The 23,732-nt window shown below is 35.8% G+C and overlaps 2 long non-coding RNA genes across 2 annotated transcripts in view; one reads left to right on the plus strand and one right to left on the minus strand.

Annotated features, from left to right (window-relative positions):
• The window catches only part of LOC122323089, a 140,576-nt gene that overhangs the window by 101,617 nt on the left and 15,227 nt on the right, over positions 1–23,732 (plus strand). The gene's annotated exons all lie outside the window — the stretch shown is intronic.
• On the minus strand, positions 253–4,754 carry LOC122323088. The gene is made up of 3 exons (XR_006246943.1): positions 4,248–4,754; positions 2,443–2,906; positions 253–449 (listed from the first exon to the last, which is right to left on the minus strand). It is a non-coding gene; the product is annotated as an uncharacterized LOC122323088 (long non-coding RNA).

A 23,732-nucleotide genomic window follows, 5' to 3' on the forward strand; every position in this document is an offset into this window, starting at 1 on the left:
ACAACTAAGAGGAAGGCTGGAACTGAAGGACACCTGGTGACATTTTATCCACCTCAGGAAACACCTGTCACTGTGTCCTATTTGCATTCACTATGGGCACACATGCACACACATCTCAATGAGTGCTAACCTCTCCAAGTTGTCATGTTCTCCAGAATAAACTTCTAAAGACCTTCCACGTCTTTTCATATTCTGTCTTGCCTGTGTTAAACCCATTAGTGATTCTCTGCCCTCGAAACACTCCAGGCACTGGGTACTGATTAAAGTTGCTTTGCTTTTAAGAGAGGCCATCTACAGATAACTTATCAAGCTGGAGAGCAGAAGATCCTTACTGTAGGTTACGTGCTTGAATACAGATGGCTTCGGGCATCCTCACATCAGCCTGGGAAAATGCTGTCCTATCCCGTATGACTTACTGGAGCATTTCACACAAAATGTGTTTGTCTTTTCTAGAGAAATAAATGGAAAAGGCTTTTTAGGCTGCGCTGGAGTCAATTACAGAAGAAAAATGCGCTTGCCATGGGACCCTGAGCGCTGTAAATAGAAATGCTTTGGGAATGATTAGAACTCTTTTTATTGACACTGTAAATTTGTTTTACGGAGGCAATGAGGTGACACCGGGAACAAAAGGCTTGGATAGTCAACAGCTCGTACTGTTGCAAACTTCACTAGGCGTTCGGTGTTAGTTCTTCCACAGAAATCTGTTTAAACAACGGGACGTGAGTTTAAAAGATGGGGATACCGCTTTTGAATTGGTAATTAGGTGTATCCTTACTGCATTGGAATATCTCGATGGATATTTGCGCCGTAAGATGTGCACAACGCCTGGTTAAATGGTCTTATATATTGCAATAAATTCACTGAGCGCAGTCATCTGGCCTAATGACTCCCATGAGATGGCGGCACATGCCGTTATGGATTTCTCATTATGTTATGACAGCTGCCAAAGGACATTGTGTTGAAGGTGTACTTTCACTTTCTTCCGGTGTAAACCAGACTCTTAATCAACCTGGCCTCATAAAAATATGTACCTTATATGTACCTCACCAATATGTACCCAGTGTGTACCTCATCATTTTTATTTGCGTTATTACACGTTTCACCACAGTTTCAAAGAGAAATGTCCGCTGAGTGGCACTGAAACACAGGTTAAGTACATGAACCCTGGCACATTTTATAACGCTGACATATGTATGTACTGCGATGGTTCAGAATTGAAATATCCGTGCACTTTTGCTAAAGGTTAATGCTGTATCCTGTTGGAAATATGCCTTACACCAAATGCGACCCTAAACCTACCCGATAGTGTTAACAGATGCAAAATTGATTGGAATTTGTTGATGCAACCGTGCCATTTCAACTTCCTTTTACACAGATTTGAACTGTTTTGTCGAATCGTGGTTACACTGGAGATACTTGCCTCTCAAGTATGTCTCAATGTTCCATGAGGTCCCAAAAAATTACCATCTATTAAAAAGCCATAGATATGAAACTGAATATAAATGTTGTCATAACATGATATTCTTCAAGTAATTTTGCTGAAATTACACTTTAATTCAAACCCTGTAAATTTTGCGTGAAAAGAAATATAAGAGTTTTACTGTTTATTTCATTTGGAAACTGCAGTGTTATGTACGTGTTGGTACATATTTTGTGTCTCACTAAAAAGTGACCAGGCAGCTCCTAATGCTTTTGGGGGCCCAGGTTTAGTGCTTTTGGATAAGTGGCTTCTAAATGCAAGCACAGGATGTACCTTTTGCTGTTGTTGACCAGTTCATTGAAATGCTGACTCAAAACTGGTATGTTTTTTGTGGCAGCTGTCCAATAAAGTGGGCATTTCTTATTTCGGTGATGCATTGTGGCATTATCCTTAGTTCTTATTGATGCATCAAACAATATCACTGTTTTTGTGATTAATGTGCCATGTCTTGTATTTTTTGGGCCTGGAACTCTACCGGTTTTCTAATGATGCTTTGAAAATCCATATTTTAATGTATATATGTCTAAGCGATGCAAACAGTGATGCTAATTTACAAGGAACCCAGTTAGAGTCAGTTTTGTTATTTGTTATTTGTTTTGTTCTTTTTGACCAAAAATGTTCTGTTTAGCATTTGTTTATTTAATAATTATGACTTAACTCTTACCAGAATAAGTTTTAGCTATTTTTTGTATATCTTTGATATATTTATAATATAATATAAATTATATTAATATGAATATATACATGTAAATACACGTGCATATTTTAAAAATAATGCTGTATGTGTGTGTACATTTATTTAGATGTAATAAATATACACACTACACGCACATATACCACGTAAGCAACAACTTTGTATTGTAATTATATTATTGTACTTTATAAAGAGAAAAGTCCTAAAGGTTCTGCAAAGAACATGTAAACTAAGGAGTAGAACTGCATATTAATGATATTTTACGTACTTTTTTCTGTATTTGCACAGGGGTTCTGTGGCTGTGATTCTGCTGGTTTTACTTTGCTCATGAGTAATAGACTGCAGAGGTCATTTGTCATCATAATCACTCGTGAGCCCTTTTTCAGTGTCAGGAGACCCAGAGTTCAGCCGTGCCTTCAATCCGTTGCTTAAATGATGGATTCTCTTTCTCTTTCTCTGCCATCTTTTTCGTTTTGCATCTCTGTCCTCCAGCTCTCTGCATCTGCTTGTTCTCCTCCTCCGAGTTCCTCCTTGACATTTGAATGTTAAAAGCGTTGTGGGACAGGGTCAGTAGGTCACTGTATGTATTGTAAAGGGGGTGATCCATCAGAGCTATGATGGGCTATCAGGGAATATAAATAGTAAAAGAAACCAAGGAGAAGTACTGATAGGGAAGAACTGAAACAGGTGGAACTTTTGAGGGCACCTACAAGTGTCTCGTGAAGCTGAACGCTGAAAAAGAAATAGAGAAATAGAGAGTAACATTCATGCTCCATTAATTTCAGATATAGAAAGTTCTGTGACGACGTATTTATGTTCTACTTATGTTTTATGTGGGTTTCTGGAATACTGGATTCTGACTGAACAGTACTGATTCAATAAATATATTTGTATAATAACCACTAAATTTCAAAATAGCTTTCATATATCTCATCATGTCTGTTTTTTAAAAACTGTGACTAGGTTTTATCTACAAATTGATCTGAAAATGAACTTAAGGCAGTAATACTTTAGTGTTATATATACATTTATTATTAAACTTTTGTTTTTATTTGTATATTTCTACATTTTTATTTTAATTTCTATAATTTGTGAATTTGTTTCTTTAGCTGTAATTTGATGTTATTTAAATTATTTAAATTTAACTTTCGTGTGCTTTAGTTAAATGTTAGCATTTAAAGCCAGAATGATGCCAAGCATTTTTTTTTATTTGACTTTTTTTTTTTTTTTATTATAATTTTTAACTAATATTTATTATCCATATTATATATATATATATATATATATATATATATATATATATATATATATATATATATATATATTTTTTTTTTTTTTTTTTTTTTTTTTTAATTTAATAATGTTCATTAAACATTTCATGGATAGTTAAAACAAAACTATACAGATTTGATTTTAGGTTATTAAAAGTTTTCGTATTTAAACATACATAATTAAAACATGTTAATGACCCCAAACGTTTTTCATGTTGTCGTAGGATATTTTCTAAAGAATAGTATGATAAATCAATATTTCACAAACAAATCCTTTATTTAATAAGTTGATATAGTATTCGTCTTTGTCGACAGCGGTGTAGATTACAGTGTTGTGTGATTTGAAAGTATCAATATTACAGTTCAAAGGCAACAATAGTTAGTGGAGAGGCAGCCAACATGTACATAATCATAATTACCTAAACAGAATTGAAACGTTCACATCCATTTAGCAAATTTACCATCATGTCACATAATTATCAGAGAGACAAACATGAGATAAATGAGAGTAGTCACGGTATGGACGCAACAGATCTTCTATATTGAATGAGCAGTATTCAGCGAGGATCTACAATCACTGCATGAAAGTAATTGGTTCATTAAATGTGAATGGCTGCCGCTCAGTCTCTGCCAAAATCTGGTATAGTTTGGCACAGGTCTGCAGCTTCTAATGGACTTGGTTACCACGAATGATTAATAAACATCATTTATATAATATCTAATATCTCTGCATTTTAGCATCTGCCTCACAGATAATCATCAGCATGTGAAATGTTGCATATGCTGCTTTTCCAGGACTTACCTCGCGATTCTGGCCTCAGCCCATTACAACTGAAGAGGAAATAACGTGTGGGAAGTTTTTTGCTCCTGTTTTTCAAGTCCCTGTAATTTACCGAGAGATTCTATGCACAGCAATTGCTTCCATTATGTGATAATGTTAGCAGAAAAAAAAGCCAAGATTTAATCATAGAACGTGCTCAGTTCTTCTCTTATTTTTGTTTGTATAAAATCAGCATTCGGAGCCGGTACATGTGATAGACGTCTAGATGTTCCTCTTCTGTTGTCGCAGATAAGCGTTTAACGTTTTTGCTTACAGTACGGTACAATATCTTCCCATTTTTCCATCTCTCGGGTGAAAAATGATGTTTTTTTTCAGGGTCTTTTGTGTTGATATTCAGAGCATGTCAGAAGAGAGCGGTACTTTCCTTAGTTTCCTCTCCTCCGTGCCAAAATGTGCCAGTGCCAAGAAAACCATTAGCTTGACAGAGTCCCCCCAAAATGTGTATTAATATACCTCTGTTCCCTTTTTCCTCTCACACGCTCTCCAGCAGCAGTGGAGTGCCACAGGAAGTGTTTTTTCAGTGGCTGCTTCTGGCACATCACAAACTATGGCGTCTCAGTGACTGTAAGTGCAAGTGTAAGGGGGGCGCTGAGAGGGATTGTGGGAAAAAAAATGAGGACAAATAACTTGCAGAGAGCCAGAGAAGTAGAGAGAGATACACTGATAGTTGAGTACTGAGATGAAGCAAAATACAAAACAAAAAATGTTTATTTTACGTTATTACATTTAATGTTAATGATTCAAAACTAAAGTCCATCTAACAAACTGTCAACACAGTCAGCAAAAAAAACAAAAACTAATTTACAGTGTGTGTGTATGTGTGTACATACATATTTTTTTTATTTATTTTTAATTAATTAATTAATGTACTTTTTAAGCACCAAATAAGCACATTAGAATGATTTTTGAATGATCACGTGAAGGCTGGAATAAATAAAAATAAATATATGAATAGATGTTTTTTAATAAAATAAAATAAATATTATATTATTTTTATTTATATATATTTGTATAATATTGTGTGTGTGTGTGTGTGTGTGTGTGTGTTTTTTTTTAATTCATAAAGCTTAATACTTAATAAAATGTTTTTAGTAGTAGTAGTAATAGTATTTCCTTTCATTTACATCTACATTTGTTTTAAATAGAAGTATTCAATCATGCTAGGACATTCAGGGGAAGTGAAGTACATTTTAAGTATCAATCATTTCTAATTTATTTCTACATTAAAATATTTTGAAAACTCATTGCAGTTATAGGGCATGTTTTTTCATGTTTTCATGTCTTAAAAAATGTATGAAATGAATCCAAAGACTGATCATATAGGTTTTTAGCTCTCCTGTTAAGTATCCATTTTTTCTAACTGACACACCTGATATCACCTGTTTCCAACTCTATCAGCTGCTTCATTTTCTAGACTAAAATTGGATCAAAAATTGCAGGCCAAACTCATATACAGCCAGCTGTCTCATGTTGCTAATGTCAAGGTGCCAAATCTCAAATCTTTTTGATAATTGATGCATGGCAACCCACCTATTGCGCTTCACCTCTGCAGCTGGATTTGTGATGATGTTCCTTCAGAAATTTTTATTCCCTATTCAGAATTGAGGGATTTGAAGATGACAGAGAACCAGCGAAGCACATGTATCAAAAAGCGCAAAATTAAATGAACATGTGAGTTGAAGCTGCAGTGTAATAGTGCAGAATGGAAAAGTGATATAAAAACCTAAAAAGACATGGATCTTGATATTCTCAACTAATGTATGTGTGTGTGTGTGTGTGTGTGTGTGTGGGTTGGCAACTGTGGTTTATAGGGATGATGACATTGGTATTACAGGGGTATTACAATTTGAATGTGGTTTATGAGGACACTGCTAATGGCTCATGTTGTTTTTCGGGTTTTTTTTGAAAATCTAAAAAGTGTAGGGCAATAGACATACAGTTTGTACAGTATAAAACCATTACTTTTATGTTGTGTTTGTGCGCGTGTGTGTGTGTGTTGTGTCTGGAGGAGGGTGCAAAGGAAATGAAAACGAATGGCGATAAAAAATTTTTAAATCAGATGACATTTCATTTCAAATAATTTAATTTTTTTACAAAACGAGTTGATATGCAAGATGATATGTTTTTGTGAATTAATATTTAACACTGAAACTACAATATTATAGAGAATATTTAATAGCGGCCTTTAAAAAAATAAACGTCTCGGTTCTCTTAAAGGCTAACCACAAAGATATCAGTCAAAATATCTGGACTCCTCCTAACGACCAGTGTATTTTCCCTTTTATGATGCTGTGCTAATCTAATTAAGGAGCCTGGGGTGGCACTGGAGATTAGTTTTCTGATGAGTGTTCATTACAGGGGTCTGAGGGGTGGCCCGGGTCCTACAAGGGCCTGCCCTGGGCCTTTGATCCCTCTTATCCCCTCACACAGTCGCACAAGCCCGCTCTTAGATCCCCTTCTCCTCTAGGGCCCGGCATAATCTCTCCATCCCTTTTTAAAACAGGCTTAGCTCATTATGAGTGAGGGAAGCCCTTGTCCTGTCCACGGACTGCTGCTGGGGTTAAGCTCATGTGCCAGCTCCTTTTGGACCGGAGAAGGGAAGATGTTTAAGCCCCTTCGTCTTTTTCCCTAGCATTCCTTATGTCTTTCTCTGTGTGTGTGTGTGTGTGTGTGTGTGTGTGTGTGTGTTTTGATTGCTTCCTCTGCAGTCTCATGATGAAAGCTTCCCCTTCTTTTGTTCATGTTAATCCCAGCAGGCCACAGCAGCCCAGCACCACATACCGACTCCAACACAGAACAAGTTTTTAAGATTTATTTAAAATCACTCCAGTATTTCCGGTTGATGAATTTCTTTTGGACTAATTGCTAAAAAATGTTTTTAAATGATGACTTAATGTTTTTTGTTTTTGTATTTTTAAATGCAATAGCATAATGGCAACTGAGACAGCAGCTTTGCGTATTACAGCACAACAACTTCGATTAAATTATTTCCGATGCTTGTCTGTTATAGACAACTTTTGAATCTTTCTCGGGGATATTTTTTTCAGTGATTAGTTTAGAAACACGAGGTTGCACTACTTTGTGTGATTCATTCAACTAATTCACTGACCCGTTTAAAAAAATAAAATAAAATGTAATTATAATATATTTAACAATACAAAATCTATTATTTAATTTCATTTTATTTTGACAGAGCATAGGAAAAAAAGAGTTCTGAAAATTAATACTTAATTTATTTCATGTGCTTTATTATAGACTTCTTGTGAATAATTCTTTGAATTATTTATTTACATTAATTCTGGAAAACCCTTTGTGCAGGTTGTGAGTGTTTCATTCAGTTTATTAATTGATTCACTTAAAAAGGTCAAGTGCCACGTATGAACATTTGTGAATCTTCAGAAAGGCTGTCTAAATATTATAACCGTCTTTGGGAAGTGCATGTTTTTCATTCACAAAACATTTGATTTAAACAGATCTGTTCATATGCAAATCATCACTGCTTTATTGCGATGAGTCTTTAATCTATCATCGTTGAAGTGACTTTATAGTGGCTCCATAATGTTTCTTTTAAATGTGTTTTCAGGTGAGCACACATCTAATTATTTAAAACGTGATAAACAAAGTCTTCCATCCTTTATGATTCTATCAAATCCACGAAGGCACGTTATATAGGTTTGTTCTGGTGTAATTGCTCACCCCATTAACGGAATCATAATGAATCGTTAGCTTTTTTAGTCTAATGTGGCGTCTTCTCTTGTTTAGAAAGTGTCTGGTCCCATGTTGCAAAACACCCTTTGTCTATTTGATTCATTAATAAGTTATAATACACAATATATAAAGCAAATGATGTTCTTTAGCCGTAGTAAAAGCTTCTCATTGCAGTTTGTCCATTTTTTTCTCTTGATTGTTTTTTTTCGACCAGTTTCACAGATTAGAGTTTATTGATGTCTATTGATGCGTTTACCTGTAAACAACAGTGGCATGTTCCCATTGTGCTGCCTCCAGGGACTGAATGAGAAATCAGTCATGCTGGCAGGTTACATGTGTAATACACGTAAAGGAAAGGTCAGATCTAATAGCATGATCTCCCCGGAACACACTTTTACTATTCCCCAATCCTACCAAAATGACTTCACCTTCTTTAAAACGGATGCTCTGTTGCTTGGATACAGTGTAAGTCAAGATAGATGGATTATGTGAGTGTCTTCTCTGACTCCTCCATTGATCATGCCTCTCTCTCTTTCTCTTGATCAATCAGGGTCTTTGATATAGTATCAAAACAGTCCACCACTTTCTGCCTGGTCTATGTCAGAGAGAATCATCAAATAGTTCTGGGGTTTTTTGTTAGTTTTTTCGCAAATGTAATGAATCCAATTTAATAATAAGCAGATAAATCACTTTGATTATGGATTGATCAGATTTAAAGGGATTCAGGGTTTATCACAGTCTTTCTTTCTTTCTTTCTTTCTTTCTTTCTTTCTTTATAGCATGCAAAAAAAAATTAATGGAAAAAATTTGTATTATTCAAATATAGACAGACGGACAGAAAGTCAGCCCTGACTGACTGACTGTCTGTCTGTGATAATAACAAAAAAAATATTTTTTTTTTTCAAGAAAATGGTCTGGCTTTCTCAAGAACTTTGAAGTTGACTTGAGAAAGCCAGACCAGAAAGTTAAAAAAAAGGTTTGTTAATGTAAAAAGTGATAAACAATTATACTAATAATGATAATAAATAACAATAAAATAAACAAGTAAAGATTTGTGTTGAAGGCAAGAAAATAAAAAATAAAAGTAGCAAACAGTAAACAAATAGTAGACAGATAATAAAAAATCAAAGTGAACAGTTTATAATAAAATCACCCAATGCAAGGCTATATTTTTTTCAAATATATATAATAATAAGTCATCAAATAATTTTCTGGAAAGGTTCAAGAGGTGTGAGAAACCTGGAGTTTGAGTAAAATATCAATTCGATTGTCCTAAAAGTAACTGTGAGTTGCAAATATAATGTTTTGTTAAAAACTGCAGGGTTTTTCATTTTCAAAGAAGAAAAAACATTTTTAACTTCTTTTTAATGAGACTCCCCCTTAGATGTTGCTTTTTCTTTGGGACTAGCAAACTACGCACTTAAAAGAATAATTGCATGTGTGCAGGTTAGTGCATTTTAATAGCACATGTATCAAAATGCCTCATTTTAGATGCGTTAGAAGAACAATAAAACATGAATTTTATAGTTTGCGACGCCATGACCATAATTATATGTCCTGTTGCAGTGAAGACAGATAATATGAACAGAGATGGCTTTTTTTTCCTCAGAGCTTTTTGTATTACTTTTTTAATAGCTGTTTTCATTTTATTATAATATGCTATGAGCAAATAGGTCCCTTGAAATGGATATTTCACACCTTCCACTTCAAGTGAAAACAACATTTTTCAGAGCTGCAAGTGCTTGTGTCAACCAGCATAAATGAGGCATAAATTACCATTGAAGAATAGAATGGAAATTTACTAAACCAAAGCTCATTAAAAGCTATAGAACAAATAGGTTACAGTCGCGCATGCCAACGCCCCTGGACTAATAGTTGACAAGCATCCCATGTCATATTTGAATAACTGTAAGGGAATTCACCATGCTTTCTTCCCATAAACGCATTTATAGACGTCTAGATTTTTCCCAGATTTGGAGCATTAGCAAATCACAGAGGTATACTGACTTGTAAACCACAGAGAGACGTTTTTGAGTGAAGAAATTAGTAATTGGAATCTTGCACACACTCAAAGCTTTTGAATGAAAAAAGATCATTTCCAAAAGTCGGGTGTGAGCTTGAATTCTCCCTGGAAACTATTCTGAAAATTATCTTCAGCTTGCTTGAAACTTATCTTATGGGGCTCAGAGAATACTGTCACTTTGAATAATCTTCCGATCTTGTCTCATAATTTCATTCAGTTTAATGGCTTCTTGGCAATGCTGTGTGGTAAGGTAATGCTTTATTTCTGTCTTTTGGCCGTGCTTGCTTCTGTTGGCAACAGAGCTGTCTCTTTTTTGACAGGAATACAAAACAAAAGTTTGTTGTTGTGCTGAGTGTGAACAGGGGACTTATGGCCTCTCCGTTTAATAAATATTTTTACGCATCTGTTGCCCTGGCAGTGTTACAAAATCACTGTCTGTATATAGTCTCTGGAATTGTGCTCTTTGTGAAAAACAAATCCATAACAACGTTTAACTTTAAACCATCACTTCTGGCCAATCCAGTTTCCAAAATCCACCAGTCCATAATCCATAATAACGATTCCATCCCTGGTTGTCCTTTCACAAAATCAACTTCTTCTAAAAGGTGCTTGATCTGAGCATATTTTTCTCCTGATTCACACGAGTCGAAAAAAAAAAAACAATATAATGGTAGAGGACTTTGTTAGAGGAGCTATTTTTTTAAGTTAAAAATGTCTTAATTGATTTGTTTGTTACTCATGGATTATTTCGATGTTTTTATCAGCTGTTTGGATTCTTATTCTGACGGCACCCATTCACTGCATAGGACTGATTTGTGCACGTGTTATGTGATGGGTGAACTATTTCTTTAATGCTTTACAGTTACAAATATTGGCTTAAATATGAAGTTGAATGGGCACTATGCTTCTCATAATCATTTTTTTTTATGTTACAAAAGACTAGCTTCACTTTGTATAGACTTACTGTATACAATCCTATAGCCTAAAAGGCCAACATTGTTCATTCTCTGCTGTGTCGACATGTGTCCTTTATCTCTTCCCCTCTTTCATGTTGACTTCCTGCTGTTCTTCTTTGAGGACATGTGTGAAAGGGAAACCTCTTCCATTTTTAGGTGATGAAAATGTCTCTAGAGTTTTTCAGGTAACTAATGTCTCTCAATATCAAACCTTGGCTAACTGCTATAGAGTAGAATCTAAAATGGTGTAAGATGTGTGACAGTGTTTATACTCGCCTTGAGCAATTTCATTTTAAGCTGTTCTTTTTCTCCTTGTCTGTTCGCCTCATCCTCCTCCAGCACTGGCTACCCAGCCAATGTACACACACACACACACACACACACACCTACATTCAACAATTTCCTGTCTATTTTAAAAAGTTGAGTTTATTAGACTCTGTGGAGAAGACTGTGAATGTATACCATTTATTGGTTTTCCACATATACATATATATATATATATATATATATATATATATATATATATATATATATATATATATATATATATATATATATAGAGAGAGAGAGAGAGAGAGAGAGAGAGAGAGAGAGAGAGAGAGAGAGTCATCCATAAAACTTAAATCCTAAAACTTCTGATTTAGACTTGAGATGAAAAAGTCAGAGATGAACTTTTACTGGAAAAAAACAATATTATGGAAAGAGGACTTGAAGTTCAAAATGTTTTAATGATTCATTCTAACACACAGCTTTTTGCTCATGTTGATTACCTGTGGATTATTGTGATGTTTTTATCAGGGGTTTGAGCTAATTCTGACGGCACCCATTCACTGTAGAGGATCCATTGATGAGCAAGTGATATAGTGGCAAAACAGTTAATGTTTTAGAGATACAAAAACATACACTTACATTCCTGTTTATTTTAAGATGTCAAGTTTATTGGACTATGTGGAGATGAATGTATATTATACGTGCATATTCTCATGCAAGACGAGCGCTGTATATTTTCTACATCAGCTGTTTCCATGTTTAAATGCCAACCGGTTTCTTTTGCTCTGTTACAAAACCTAGCAAACTGCCAGTGGAATCAGTATCCAAACACAAAGGCTTATCCAAAAAGACAGCATGATTATGCTGCCTCCTAAGATACCTTGTTGTCGCCAAATTTTAGTGCAAAATCACATGCATCAAAAAAAATGCTTTGTTTTAGCTGCAGAGAGACTCTAAGCATCTAACGGATGTGGATTGGTGCTGGAACTGTTTTTGTAGCACTCTTTCTAATGAAAGTACTACATTGAATTGACTACGTCATTCTGTCCTCATATCTCTGCATTAGGAGAGGCCAAGAAGAGAACTCTGTTAAGACCCACAGCTTATGGGTAAATGTAAGAAGCAGCTCATCTCTTAGCTGATGCAGTGCAGGGCCACACGGGCTGCTGCAGGCTGCCTAGAGTGATATATGATGGGAGATGAGAATTACTTTGGTGGCACATCCTGCAAATTACTCTTTAAAAAAAAAAGCATAGCTGTGACACCAAGCTGGAGCAGAATACCCTGCCACATAAGTTGTGCTGGCCTCTTTTCTGCTGCTTGGGAGGCCAGAAATGTCCTAAAGCTCCTCTAAGCATACACCTTGGCTGAGAACTTATATAATCATAGTACTGACAGTTTTACCAGCAGACACTTGTTATCGTCACACATGGGTTAGAATTAGATTGCACAAACCTTTCTAGTCTATCAGTGTTATGCTCACAGTTCTCTACTTTTGACATATTTTCCATACGATGAATGCATGTAGTGACCAGAGACTGTCAAACTCTCAGAAAAAAAATTTGCATGTACCACATGTACTACATTTCCAGTGTTATTTTAGTACTGTTTACACTGATGGATGGATGGATGGATGGATGGATGGATGGATGGATAGATAGATAGATAGATTAGATAATATTCTTTTTACTGAGAAATGTGTGGCCTGTTATTTGGAGTGAGAACAAGAGAAGTAGAAGGACTGAACAAAATAAGTTAATGAACTGGTATTTTGTGAGAGGAGAACGATTACCGTAGCAAGTGATGGAGTTAGACACTTACTATAGTTTGGCATTCAGAGTGCATGTCTGTCTTTCTTCCTCTCTCAGTCTTGTTTTCTCTCTGGCTTTGTCTCATTAGAGGCCTTTTGAGTTTGTATAGAGTAAACAGAAGTGGCTCTTGTAGTGGTCTGAAGTCTCCACTCAACAGCATGAATTGCACACATTACACTCTGTCAGTGAGAGAACGGGGATTACTGGAATGTAAAAAGGGTGGAGGGGCTTCATAATTGGTCCTAAATGAATCAGACTTAAAAATAAACACATACATGCAACCATACAGAAGACTAAGTCAGTTTAATCTTTAAAGACATATGTAGGACATCCCATTTTTTTTTCCTTTTCTCTTTTTTTTTTTTTTTTACAAAATGTTCTTTTCATTTCAGGAATTATGTAATTAGTGTGTCTTTAATCATTTTAACTGATTTTCCACATCAAGTTTGCTTTTTAAAACATAAAACATTGCCTTTTCATGGTTATATTTAGCAAGAATGTAAATAGCATACTTTCAGCATTTATCCAAAGCAATGCATAATATACTTATTACAGTGACAGATATTTTCTATAATCTCAAATGCAACATCTTCTTAAAAAGCAGTTTTATTATTATTATTATTTTTTTAATTTAGTATTTTCAATAAACGAATTTTATTTCCAGCCAGTGGTCTCCACAGTGTAGATGGTTTCATGCATGACCAAATGTCCTTGTGGACCTTGTGGGAACATTTTGTTCCCACATGCAATCTAAATCATCATTAATTTTATGCTCATTGAAAAGTAGTTTTATAAAGTATACCTAATTGTGTCCATATGCTTTTGTAGAGGTTATATTATAGCTATGCATTATAGGGTGACTATTAAAATAATGATTCACAATGAACAAGGGGTCTTCAATTAATCATTGTGTCTTTCAAGATTAAAGATTTATATTTTATGCAAATCAGTAGATATTTCCTATATCAGTCACGTTAGAGTCTCGATTAATTATTCAGCAGAACCGTGCATATATTTGAGCATTTAAAATTCCATATGGGCTGAGTGTTCACAAAGCAGCATAGAACAGCCCAATCCATCATGGATGATAAAGAAAGAGAAGAAAAGTGGAATTTCCACCAAACTCATAGACTCGCAGGAGCCATGAACTTTTGCTACAAAGTCATTTAGCACAATTTTAAGATGAATATTTACCATGAATCAGACATTAATGCGCACCAAAGCAGCATTTATTTGATCAAAACTACAGTTAAAAAAGTAATATTGTGAAATATTATTACAGTATTTTATTCCTGGGGTGGCAAAGCTGCTTTTTAAGGCGCCATTACTTCAGTCAGAAGTCATTAAATTCTTTTAAGTTGGTGCTGCTTTATATTTTTGTGGAAACCATAAAACATTTTGTCAGGGTTCTTTGATGACTACAAAGAACAGTATTTGAAACTAACATATAAAGGTCTTTCCTGTCACTTTTGGTCAATATAATGCATTTCTGTTGAAAGAAATATAATACGTATCTAAAGATAGCTTCCAATATATGGAGGTCTCTGAGTGAGCTGAGTGTCCCTACCAGTCTTATTTAGCTGTTAAATTCCCTGATGACCTCTCGGTTGGCCTACTCTGTGTAAAATTGTCATCTTGCCCTTGTGCCGTAATCAATATTAAGGCTAATGTGTTGACTTGTTCTCCCAAGCAGCTCTCACTCTCCATAGAAGTCTATATTTCCCCTGGCACTCATTCACTTAAGATATTACACACTTGAGCGACAACCGGTGCACAACAGCAAGGTTTCTTCCACCATCCTGCACATGAGAATCCCTGTCCATTTATATTTATGAATTCACAAACACAAGAGCACTTTTCAAGCTGTCTGAAGAAAGTTTAATTCATTTTTTGTAAGCCTGTTTCTGTGAGATGGGGAGAGAGGTTAAGTTATGGATGAGGGCGAGACTTGTGTGCCGAATTGATTCTGTTTTTACAATATGAGCACTAAGAAATGACGGTAGAGATAAGATACGTCACCGTGCTTTACTGCTGGCCGCCCAAGTTCTGGCACAAAATGCATTTCACATACTGCTGGCACTTTCCATCAACAGTGTACAAAATCAAGGCTGAACTTTTTCCTTTTCAGCAATCGGACAGTGAGAGATGGTGCCTCAGAATTTCAGATAATGTTGATTGTGAACCTTAAGCCAAACTGAATGTTTGTTTTGGGTTTTTTTTTTATTATTAACTTAATAATAGCATATTAAAATGATTAAACTATTAAAATTCATAATTTTAAAATAAATTATAATAACTACACCAGAAAAGTGCATTGCAGTGTGGGTTTAGAAACAAACATTATTATTATTTTTGTTGTTATTGTTTTTATTATTAACGATTGTAGTAGGTAAAATGCTGAGTTAACAGGTTTGTATGAAATCCTGTCTCTGCCATGAAAAAAAAAAGTTTTATTCCCTTTTTAATTTTTTAAAGTTTTAATTTTAAGGAAAAAAAGTTAGAAAAAAAAATATTTTCTCATCCGAAATATTTGCATGTTAAAAAATAAATACAGTACAACCTAATTTTGTGACAGTCACATTTACACACTGCCTCCAAAACTATGATCTGTCATAAAAATAAAAAAATTTCCATGGCTTCCATGTTTTTGTGACAGGGATAAATTAAATGGTTTAGCAAATAAAATCTATTTTGTTACACATTTAACAACATTTCAGATATTCGTTAAAACGGGGATGCAGATGTTTCATGTATTTCCTTGCTAAATTTTTTAATGTTTAATAATAGTTTATCTAAAATATGTAATATTTCTCACAAGCATATCCTGTTTAGTGCCTGTGCACATCCTGTGAACAGACGGCTCTCTGCATGATTCTCATTATGGTTGTAACCTGTCTCTATTTCCAGCTGCACAGTCCATCGTCTCCACAGTGTATCCACAATGCATGTGCTCTCTCATTTTCCCTCCCTCTTTCTTTTTTTGAGTATCTCATCTGCTTGATCATTCATGCACACACACACACACACACACACACTGTATGAAACAGGTATAGAGCAGTATAGATTTCATATACATGCCATTTCTGGTTTAGTCGCTGTAAAATTCTCTTTCAAGATACTGACACCACAGCTCACATTGTGTTTAAAAAGAGGGGCATGAAATAAGCTGACCTTTTTTTGACCCGGCAAAACTATCCAATCTTATACCATCCTAGATAATTTGACAACTGCATGAGCTTGTTTTTACTCTCTCACTTCCATTACCTCGCCCGAACCTCTCTAAAAAAAAACTTCCAGAAATAATTTCAGAGAAACTCTGATATTTTTAACCCAATACAACAGGTTGCTCAGGAATAATTAATATCGCCTCCTCTTCATATTCTGACATGGTTTCTAATTAAATCATTTTCCGAAGCTACTGTTTAAAACCTTTCTGAGCCTTAAGTCTTATAATTTCGTATTTAACAGGTTTATATTTAGCCATATTAATCTCTATGACAATCAGTCCTGAACAATATTGTTGTAAAAATCATGCTGTACAGCCCCTTGAAAACTCAATCTGTAAGGTCACTCATCTAATCAAGCAGAAACTTTTCAGTTGGGATCCAAGCCTGTGTGCCCATTATAGACCAAATCGAATCAACATTTGGTTTATTCCATTACAAAGCAGTTTTTTCCTGCGCATCAGCAAATCTGCACAAGTCATTTCACTCAGGGAATAGCCGCTCAGCTGTTAATGTTATCTATTATTCTATCTACTGCTGGTTCGGTACAGCAATCAGATCTCGTTTTCTACCTGTTAGAGATTTGTTTAGTTGGCACGGCGCTGTCATTTTCTTCCTCTCTCTTTTGGCATTCGTCACTGATGGTTCATGCAGGATTGGCCAAACTTTCTTTCTGGTCATTTGCTTCCTTTGCGCTTGTTGCACAAACGCTCGCATTTCTTTCCCCTGTATGCTCGGCTCTCACCAAAGTCACTTGCAGCATAACACGCGCTTGTCTTTTCTCCATCATTATCCACCCTTGGTTCTGGCCCTCATCGGCTAGTGCAGTACATGTCTTATTTCCCATGATTGCAAGCACATTTCTCCCTGCAGAGTCAACCTGCTGAAGTTCACTCTCAAACAAGCTCTCCTGCTTCCCTTTTCCCCTCTTTACCTCTCACGAATCTCCACCTCACCGTCATTTTCCACCTGCTGCAGTCCCTTGATTAAGTAGCAGCATAAGCACAATTGGTCTACAAGTGTTGTGGACCTGCTACTGTTATTTTCTCTGCAGTCATTCGCTCCACGTTAGGACCAATAGTTACACCAAATTCTCTAACCTTCTTTTCTTTCCTAGTTTAATGCAGGAATAAGCCATTGAGAAAGATTTTCAACGTTTAGTTCACCCCAAAACGAAAATTCTACTTACCCTCATGTCGTTCCAGACCTATAAGACCTTTGTTCATCTTCAGAACGCAAATTAAGATGTTTTTGATGCAATCCGAGACATTCAAAGCAACCACATTTAAGGCCCAGAACTGTAGTAAGGACATTGTTAAATTAGCCCATGTGGCATTCAACCCTAATTCAACCAAGTGGTTCAACCTTAATTTTAATAAAGAAAATAAAAATAAAGGCTTTATTTAACAATTTCTTCTGTTCTGTGCCAGTCTTCAACCGAGTACCATGATCTATGCGTCATAATCATACTACAGTTACTTTTCTATCATTTATACGATTACATATCATTAACACAATAGTAATAAACAATTCATCATTTATTGATTGTTCCTAATTGTTTTTTTTCTTTTATATTTTCTAAAATAGTCTATGCTTTTACATATATTTACAAAGTCTTCCAGTTCCAGCGAAAATTCAAACAAAGATCTGCCAGTAGTCAGGTGGTTATAATTATAATTTTTTTTTAAAAGAATTACAAAAAACATTGCTTCAAAATGCACTGTGTGTTGTTAAGAAGCAACAAATGGAATTTATTTCTTTCTCTTTGTATTTTTACATCAATATGGTACATAATTATTGTTATTTAATTCAAAAGTAATCAAAAAGTAATCAGATTATACTACTTAACATATATAATGTGAATTGTCCAATTCATTTGGAATCAGTAACAGACTACCCAGCAATGTTAATAGAAGTTCCTGATTGCAGCTGAATATATAAACATTAAATGTCTGTACTGGGTATTGTAGATAGTACAAATTCTTGCAGCAGTAGAAATAGTGTAATTTTTATTGCACTCCTCTGTACGTGTGTGTGTGTCTGCTACCTGCTTGGCAGAGATTGACATCTGAATTACATGCAATAAGCTCCAAACCACAGCCTGCCAATACTGATCGAGGCTCGGCATGTCAGCACAGCATCCAGGTCTGGTACAGTGAGTATCAGTGCGCTAAAGATTAATCCCTAGGACACACACATACACACACACACTTGAACCTCAGAGGGTTCAGTTTCCAACCCCTTGGAATCTCACCATCACAGAAACTCTTCCACATGTTTCGCCATTAGTGTCTCGACGGGGAGTCCTCTCTGACTCCAATGAGCTGTGATACCCTCAATACAAACACAGTCATGTGAGCTGTCTAAAACTAAACTGTGGCACAAAATCAGATTTAATCGCGGTTTTTTTTTTTCCATAATTGCATTGCATAGTCCATCCGGGCATATGCGGGAAGCATAATTGCTCGTTTGAACGTTTGTTTATATGTACGCTCAATATGCGGCTGTCATTGTTTGTCAGTGATGTGCATTTATGCAGCTTTCTATGTTGACCGCTGTTGATGTTTCTGCTGACGCAGCAGAGCTGCAGGGAAGTTTAGCACCATGAATCAGAGTTGGGTAGAAGCCCACTGTGAAAAATGTCTCATCAATTCATTTCACAGCTCCCTGTAAAACGCATGACATCACAAGCAGCTATTTTTATCCTTGCGTTCAGCTCACGCAGTAAATCTCTTTTTGGGCAAAAGAACACACTTTCTTAAAATCTTTCCTATTTTTAGACTATTTGCCCTAAAAGATTCCCTCTTCAGTGAGAACAGCTTCTTGCAGCTTATTCTGCTGTAATAGGTTTTCACAGCTTCACAACATTCTTTTATATTACCCACGAATCCATTTGTGCGTGTTTTTTGTGTGTTAATTCCCTAAGCAAGCATCTCTAGAGACAGCTGGTGCAATTAGCAGAGGTGACTATCTCATCGTCCTTCGTATAAAGGTAATTGTGAGGGTACGTTCAATAAAAGGCCACTTTTTATGGACAGATCAAAAGCCTGACTGTTATTGACAGATAGTCCATTTTTGGCCCTTGAAATGGGAGCCACAGAGGAACGCATAAGGGACAGTGAAATTCTCTTTTGTCAGCATATTGATCAGTCCGTCTCTAGCTCTCTCTATCGCTCTCTCTCTCTCTTTTAATGTAATTCAGAGAACAAAAAGACATTATCATTTCAGAGGGAAAAGTAAATATATCTTTGTTTAGACAAAAAATGTCTGACTGAGCCCCGCGCTGCATGAGGTGACAAAATGAAGATTAAAAAACTCTCACTCTGGGAACAAAGGAATTTTTATCACTCATTATTATTTAGGGCCTTTGCCCCAAAATGCATCTCTGTCACATATCAAAGACTTTATAGAGTTCAAACAATAACAGTCTATCAAAGCAAATAATGGAAGAAATATAAATGGAAATTCTTTGTATTTGTGGGTGTGTGTAATGTACCTTTTGATCTTGTGCTTCATTAAAGTGTTTCAGTAAAAAAAAAAAACAATTGAATATTTATTTTCCTTATGCTCATCATAATATTCAGACAAAAACACGTAACACTTCAGATCAAATTAGTTAACGCTAACTCGTTAATTCTTAAAAATTAGCGAATGTTAATGTTACAACTATTTAGTATTAGTTTGTGTTAGCGTAGATCCAATGCTTGACTTTAATCATTTAATCATGAATGTTAAAATCTAAATATTGAAGTTAAAGATTGAAAGTTTTAAATGTAGCCTATATACCTTTTAATGTTAACAATGTTAATGTTAAGCTTACCAAAATGAGCTATGAAAACATTGTTTGTTAAATGATCTCTAAACATTCAAAATGTTTTTAAAAATGTTTTCTTAGGTATTAATATTATGGGACTAATTTTTGTTACTGTTGAATGTTCTCTTGAACATTCTGAATTAAATACACAGGTGTCAGACAAACGTCCAACAATGTTTTATAAAAACATAATGTAATTTTTGTGCAAACATTTTTAGACCATTATTAAAGACCAGAAGCCACATTTATCAACAGTGCACAGAAAAGGTTATGTTATTTTGTATTTATACACTCCTAAATATAAGTACGTATTGGTAAATCATACACTTTGCTCATGCACTCATTACGCACACATGTGAGCGTGCACACTGTTGATAAATAATGGTCCAGAACGTTATATATAATAGTGTAATCTTAGGAATGTTTGTTCATAAGTTCATAAGAAGTTCTGAGAAAATTCTCTGTTGGCTGGGTAACCAATATTAACGAATGGAGAGTTGTTTTAAAGTGAAAGGGAACCCCAAAATGCACTGTCACGATGTCTGTAAAAAATAAATGTTGATTATTAATATGGTTATAATTGATACACAGTAAAATATGCTTGTAAAAATAAGTCATTATGTACATGTATTGACTATTTTACCAAAAATGTGTACGTATTAAATCATTTGTGAATGAAACCTGTTGTGTGTATGTGTGAGTGCTATTTCTATGTGCGTGAATGCCTGTGTAGAGTGTTCCACTTAGAAAGCAGCTGCCTATGTAGGTAGGTAGGTAGGTCACTAGGTTTTATAACATTGCTAGTATCTGTTCAATGCGCAAGACTAAATGGAGTTGAGTTGTTTGACTTCACCGCATCACGAGGTATCGATGTGTCTGTCCGACTGTCTCTCTCAGTCTTTATGTCCTTTACTGAACCGATCCAAACCATGAGAAGTTTTCAGCTTCGCTCTTTCCCCAGAAACGGGAATGAACGCTTGATATGTGAGAAGACTCGCTATTACCGTGGCCTCAGAAATCTCCAAATCTCGTCTGCTCTTTTACACCGCACTATCTATCTGAACACCTGGCAGAGTGATTTGCTCTCTTCCCCTGCTTGTGAATCTCTGCTGTTTTCTGAATCTCTTGCATGTTGAACTACAGATCAGCAGAGAACACAAAACACAGCTGAGATTGAAAAATACTCGAGTTTCAGTCCCGGATGTGGAAGCTTAGTTTTTAGGCTGCCTTTCGAACTTTCGGTGAGGGGAAAAAAGATACTTTTGTTCACTAAGGATGAATTAAATGAATAACTACTCCTAAATTCCAAAGAATCGATTCTTCATCAAATCGCAAACCTAGTAGTCAGTTTGTTTAGACGTTCAGGTAAAATTTTAATGGCATTCTTTCTTTTTCTGTTTCTTATTGGTGTGATTTGATTTGTAGGATATTTCTCACAGACCTTACGTTAAGATCAAACTGTTCCCCCAACAGCTCAACCCTTCAAAGATTTATTTGTAATAGTTACCCTAAATGTTTACTGTACAGTCTTTCTTTGTTTGCCCATTCTACCATTTTCTTCATATTTTCCTGCGACAGATGTAGCTTTTTGTTTAAAACTCTGCCTAAAAGGCCCACATCCCTGGGTATTCTCTTCATCATTGCAGATGTAACTTCTGTTTAGTGTGACGCCAGCTGAGTACCAGTGAACAGATTGTGATTTACCTGTCCACTTTTTATTGTGCGTCTGAGCCCCATTTCTCTGTCCTATCCAATTTGCTCTTTTTGTTTTAAGACAGTGTTGCATTAAAAGGCCTTCAATATCTTTCACAACAATGAGCGTTTTTTGTGTTTGGCCACTATGTAACTTAACCTAAAAGAATACTATAGTACATCTAAAAATGAAAAATGCACTGGTGAGCAGGCGATGCAGAGCGAGTTTTGGAGAAATCTCCAAACTCATCTACGTCTTGCATGCCCTGAGGTCGGGTGAGTAAATTTTCAGAAAATGTTCATTTTTGGGTGAACTATTCCTTTAACATTAAAAAATGTTAAAAAATGTTATTTCCCATAGCATTTGCAGTTTAGTGCAGTTTCTTTTAAAAACATAAAAATGAACAATAGTGTATAAAAAATTTTTTCTGTCAGTTGAAGGCTGAATTTGGACAGCTTTGGAGTGAAGTACCACAAGGATTTGTTGCAGGCCCCTGTTGCTTTCTCTCTGTCCATGCCCCTAGGACATGTTGAGTTTGATGCTGGTTCTGCAGAGCTATTCTGCTTTTCTTCTGGAGTTTATGACAACAGAATAAACTATGCAGTTCTTTTAAGGAGTACAAAGCACATGCGCACACGCTAATATGTTAATGGAAGTCCCCAGGCAGGATAGTGTCTGTGCAAAACATGCATCAAACTGATACTGAAGTAGAAATCGTGTGTGTGTGTGTGTGTGTGTGTGTGTCTCCACTGCATGCATGACAAGAGGCCAGCTAAAGCATCTCTGAGTCATAACTCCAGCTGATGGGATATGCAGCTTAAAATTAAGAACACAATCACATCTCTATATCATCTCTGCTTGAGGCATAAGGCATAAAATAAGCCCTTAAACGTCATCCGCTTTTGCCTCGAGGTGTCTTAAGAAGAGCCTTGTGTGATTCTACAGAGAGCCAGATCGTAACAAGAGACAATTTTCTGATAATTTTTAGTCTGCACAGAAAGTGAAAAAATTTAAAGAAAAGCCCAAAATTCAAAAAATGTATGTATTTGCGTAATACAATATTTGATCTTTTTATCGCAGCGTAATTTTAAATACATGTAATTTTAAGTTCATTTGAGATGTTTCTATGCCCCCCCCGACCTCGAAAGGCACCAGCCTGTTCCCACTTAGAAAAAGTACGATTTACCCTTACCCACAAAAGCGTATGTTATCCATTTTCTTTTTGAACGAGGCAGCAAAATCTGCGGTCATTCTCCTGACTGACAGCTGTAAAGCTGACGTATCATTAGTCAGAACAGCTGCCTGGTCTGATCCAGGCACCAGTCCCTAAACACTTTTGTTCAGCATAATCTCACCGCTGTTTGATTAAGCTGTCGGAGGCACACAGAGGTTGCTTGCGCTTTAAGGCGAAGCTGGGAGACAAATGTTAAGATGGAGAAACATCTGTTGGTTGTGGTCGAGGGCTGCGAAGAGAGTCTTTGCTGACGGTGATGCATAAATCCCAGCTGCTTGCATGACTCCCTTTTGCCACCTGTGCAGTTTTAATGCATAATTTACTGCTAAAGTGTCTGTCCCCGTCTGAATTACGGGTCCAATTTGTATGCTTCTTAAGTTGCTTTTGAAAATGAGCCATGTTCAGGCCCTCTGGCTCAGAATGGGCGGCCCACCTTGCTAAGTGCTGAGATGCATTAGCGAAGCTCTCTAAGAATGCTCTCATTCGTTGCGTGCAACCTGTGCATATTAAACAAGGGAAACTTGTTTACTTGAATCATTGCAATTTTGTATTGTTGGACTCATTCGATTTAAAAGGGGACTTAAGTATTCGGCAAAAAGAATTTAGATGCAAATCAGAGGAATAAGGCCAATTAGACAATTTAGTTGATGTCTTCAATGATGTCAGTCAAAATAAGGCCTCTATTCTTTGGGTGTGTGGGAATGATCAGTGCT

This window comes from Puntigrus tetrazona, chromosome 18, assembly GCF_018831695.1.
Source record: "Puntigrus tetrazona isolate hp1 chromosome 18, ASM1883169v1, whole genome shotgun sequence".
Lineage (NCBI taxonomy): Eukaryota > Metazoa > Chordata > Actinopteri > Cypriniformes > Cyprinidae > Puntigrus > Puntigrus tetrazona.